The sequence below is a fragment of the Octopus bimaculoides genome, chromosome 4, assembly GCF_001194135.2.
Source record: "Octopus bimaculoides isolate UCB-OBI-ISO-001 chromosome 4, ASM119413v2, whole genome shotgun sequence".
Taxonomy (NCBI): domain Eukaryota; kingdom Metazoa; phylum Mollusca; class Cephalopoda; order Octopoda; family Octopodidae; genus Octopus; species Octopus bimaculoides.
Window position 1 is genome coordinate 126369324 of NC_068984.1, and position 4681 is coordinate 126374004.

General features: G+C 37.7%; 2 protein-coding genes across 3 annotated transcripts in view; one reads left to right on the forward strand and one right to left on the reverse strand.

Moving 5' to 3' along the window:
* Positions 1–4681, forward strand: part of LOC106874002 (mitochondrial inner membrane protease subunit 2) — a 423321-nt gene that overhangs the window by 59515 nt on the left and 359125 nt on the right. The gene's annotated exons all lie outside the window — the stretch shown is intronic.
* LOC106879667 (leucine-rich repeat neuronal protein 1) overlaps positions 1–4681 on the reverse strand; it is a 67681-nt gene that overhangs the window by 28769 nt on the left and 34231 nt on the right. Inside the window, exon 1 of one of the 2 annotated variants that reach the window (XM_014929337.2) lies at positions 1164–1409. The exons of the other annotated variant lie outside the window; for it this stretch is intronic. The gene's annotated coding sequence lies outside the window, so the exon portion shown is untranslated. Of the gene's footprint in view, positions 1–1163; positions 1410–4681 lie in introns of those variants that run through there. 2 annotated transcript variants of the gene reach the window in all.

Below are 4681 nucleotides of genomic sequence, written 5' to 3' on the forward strand. Positions count from 1 at the left end.
TATATATATATATATATATGTATGTATATATAGGCATGTGTGAATATGTTTGTACATACATATGTATATATATATCATAACCACATCTGTCATGTCTGACAGCATGTTTTGCTAAATTCATCTCCTGGATAATGTTTTCCTTTTCTTATTAATGCAGTAAAAAAAAAATGTGTGTGTGTGTGTGTGTGTGTGTGTGTTTATCCTTCTATATGTATATAATATAATTGTGTATGTTGGTATATTTTATTAGAAGGCTTCTGCACTAATAATCTTTACACATATACAATTCAATGCTTTTTGTGTGTGTGTGTCTGTATTTTTTTGTCAGTCTGTGTGTATGTATGTACACACACACACACTTATAAACAAGTGCACATACATATACATGCACAAAAAGACACACACAATCAAATGTATTCACACATAGAAATTTGCTCCCACGTGAACGTGTTTTTCCGGATGTTTCTAGATGTATCTTTAGCTATTGGCAAGCTAGTGGCTGGAGCCTCCTGTCTGTTTATAACATTCGTAACAACATGGTGGGATGCTAATGTCATGCTCACATGTGTGTGTATGTGTGTGCGTGCGCTCGTATAAAACACACACACACACACGTTTGTAGTTGTGTATATACAAGTATGAATGAGAGTTTACGTGTGTATGAGTATGCATATTTGTTTATACATATACATGTGAATATTTGTGTAGATATGTGTGTGTAAATGAGCATACAATTTTGTATAGGTAATATATATATATATATAAATATTCTCATACATATACACACTAATATGCATACACACATACACCCTTGTACATTTAACAAGCTTGGAGATAAGTGTAATATTACAGTGGATTACTCAAAATTGTTAATTTTAAGTGTAAAATTTCCCAAGTACATGCATTGTTTACAAAACTACACACAGACATCAACACCAACATACACCCATATATATATATATATATATATATATATATATACACACACCCTTTCCTAACCTTGTAGCAAACACCCACTTCCTTTACCATGCACCTTTCACAACCCTTGTAGTGCATGCCTGCATGCATACATAACATGCACATAAACTGTTGAAAAAAAAACACACGTGTATACACAAACATACACACACACAAACATGCACACACACTCACACTTTACTAACCTGGTACCACACAAAAATGTGTGTTCTCTATCTGAACCCTGTGTGTTTTCAGTTGAACACTTGCCATATTCGCCCTCTCTAACCAACCATGATTTCATGCAACACTGGACTTGACGCAACTGTCATTGTTGATGATGATGATTTATGTATGTATGTGAAACAATCCTCAGCGAATTCTGTAACTGTTTCCTTCTCCATAAATCTCTGTCTGCAGCTACTTATTGTTTCTTATTTCTGTAACTCTATACTACCACCTCACGTTCTCCCTCTCTACACATCTTTCTTTCTCTTTTTACACAGTTCTCTGTTAGTGTACAGTGTGTGTATGTTTATTTGTGTATATTCCTCTGTATGTATGTGTATTTATGTATCCTCTCTCTCTCTCTCTCTCTCTCTCTCTCTCTCTCTCTCTCTCTCTCTCTCTATCTTCTTTTCTATCTATCTGTCCATCTCCCTCTCTTTCAGACTATAGAGCTGTCTGTTGTTGTGTGCGTGTCTACTGTTTACATGCCTGTTTGTATGCACCTCTATATATTACTTGCATATGCTCGTGTATATCTCAGCATTCCTTTCTCTGTGTGTGTGTGTGATTGATGTGTGTGTTTTGATCATGTAAAAAAAGTGTGAAACCATGATTCATGAGTTGCTGCTAACCATTACTTTTGGTCATTATCAGTAGCCCAGCTGAAAATAAGTCACTGTGTGTGGGTGAGTCCCTCAAAATCCTCTGCTTACTCAATCACCTGTCACATATTGTTAGAGAAAGGGGTACAGAATTTTGTCCCAGCTAATAGGGTAGCTATCTGAGGTGTTACCCATAAGGTTAAGCTCCTATCCTATCTAGCAGTAAACTGCATTGGGAAACTTTTTCCACCTGTACCCTCTGACAAACTGTTACACAATATAAAAGAAAATGCAGTAAGGAGTGGCATGGGAAGAGCCTGTGTTGTCTTGAGACCAAAGGTTTAGCATAGATGCTTACGAGAGGGTGCAGAAAAGTTCCTGGCCTTGGGTAAAAGAAAATACAGGAGTATCAGTTAATTATGATTTTATGCAATGTATTCCCCTCTCACATTCACACACTTATTGCAGTGGTCCTTCTAAACTCTGTAAAAGATCTCAGAAGGTTTAAAGCCAGGAACTTTTCAGCACCCCCTTGGATAGCAGTCAATTCTGTTAAAGCTGGGTGGGGTGTTAGTCTTACCACCTAAAAAGAGAAATTAAAATGTATTCATGGTATTTTATCATGACTCCAGCAAAGCAATAGAGAATTCCTCTACTCAGTGCTGCTTCTTTATGACTGACCCTTGGTTAGTCCACATTACTCTGTAGGGAGCATAGGGCCATTTTCCCAGTTTTCTGGTGTATATATATTCGTCCTTGGACAGGAAGCTAGTTTGTTGCAGGATTATCCATTTTTACCAGCTAAGTGGACTGGAGCAATGTAAAGTGAAGTGTTTTGTTGAAGAACACAATGTATTGCCCAGTCCAGGAATCAAAACCACAATCTTATGATCGTAAGTCCAACACTCTAACCTCTAAGCCATGTGCCTTTACTGAGACCAACATCCTAACCACTAAGCCATGTGATGCTCCTCCTTTATTGCATGGGAATTGTGTATACTCAGTTCCATGCATGTGCAATCAAGACACAAGAATCAAGTTAACTTGTTTGTGATAGGGTATTTAATGAAATTCTCCACATTTCATATGATGTAGTATGATCATTTTAATTCTACTGGTCAATAGAAAGAGGTTGTGGGAACTGATTTGCATATGATTAGCATGTTACATTATCAACAAGAATTTATTTAGTGGATACAGTAAGGGTCAAGATTGGTCAGAGATCCATGACAGGTTGTCTTTGCTATTGCTATGTTTCTTTCTTGGGATGGTTCTTTGGTATTTGAATGCAGAGTTTTGAGACAGAGACAGTGTGGATATCAAAGTAGAGAAAGAATAGGGGGAAATCAAATGAAGGGAAAGAAATACAAAGTTTCAGAGGAAATATTTGAACAGGCCTTCATCCATGTTCACCATTCACTGCATTTACCTCTATTTCTAGCCATCTGTGAACCAACCCATCCATCCTCAATTCTCAGTCCCTATTCCTTCTTTATTCACCATCTTGTACCTTGATGGTACACCCTGACATTTCAACTCCACTGTCCTTTCTCTCTTTTATGTTGGGGTAGCCATGTATCACTCCAGCAAAATGCCTGTTCTTGCCACTATCTACCATTTATACTTTAGCTTCTCAACGTCTGGCCAAAAAATCACTTCCCTCAGTATCATGCACCTCCTCGCCACTCTGTCAAGAGGTCTTGTCTTGTGAATTACTTGCTGACCTCACTTGTGTTGGTGCCACGAAAAAAAAAAAGAAAAATCCACCTAGTGCATGCTGTAAAGCAGTAGACATTAGGAAGGGCATCCAACCATACAAACCTTACCAAAGCAGACACTGGGGCCAAACACAGCCCTTTGGCTCATTGGGTTCTCTTGAACCATCTTGCCCATGCTAGCATGGAACATGGACATTAAATAATTGCATCTAGTCAAAAGTGTGTACATCCCACAACTGATTTGTTAGGACTTCACTGAGACTGCATACATATGTATAATGATAAACAAATTTATCTATTTTTTGGAGCCCTCTCAGTTCCTCTCCATCTCTCAGCTGAGACAGCCTTGTCTTGTAATCCACTTGGTGACCCTGTGGGTACTGGCTACTGACACCATATAAAAAGCACCTGTGTGAGTGCCATGTGTAGGAGCACCCTTTCCAGTGCCATGTGAAAAGCACCAATGCTGGCACCACATAAAAAGCACCCAGTATACTCTGTAAAGTGGTTGGCATTAAGAAAAGCATCCAACTGTAGAGACTATGCCAAAACAGACAACTGGAGTCTGGTGCAGCTCTCCAACTTTCCAGGCACTTGTCAAACTGTCCATCCCATGCCAGCATGGAAAATAGATGATGTATGTATGGGGGCACACAAATAATAGACCAGCTCTAACAGAGAATCGAACCCGGGTTGAAGATTTTGCTCTCAGGAGCTTACCTCATATCACTCTGTAATTGTTATATATAAGATGTTTGTAGCATGACATATCTCCTTGGTAGCCAAAGAGGGCTTTCCAACATATTGGAACGCCTACTCACTCTACAGTTCCATGCAAGTATAATTATTACCTAATAGTGATTTTAATTTTATGTTTTTTGCAGATTAGATGATTAAGAGTGGAATGATTGATTCATTTTAATAATCGAGAACTACCCTGATAGAAATCTTGGTTATACCCGGATGTGTATATATGTGTGTGTATATATATATATATATATATATATATATATATATATATATATATACACACCTACACATTTTCCTGTTTAATTAAGGAGTAAAAGTGATCAATAGATATGACGTAGACTGTTCACTCATTCTGTTAATTTCAGATGAATGTGTGCATATATATGTATATGCACACACACACAAACTGCACATACATACATACAT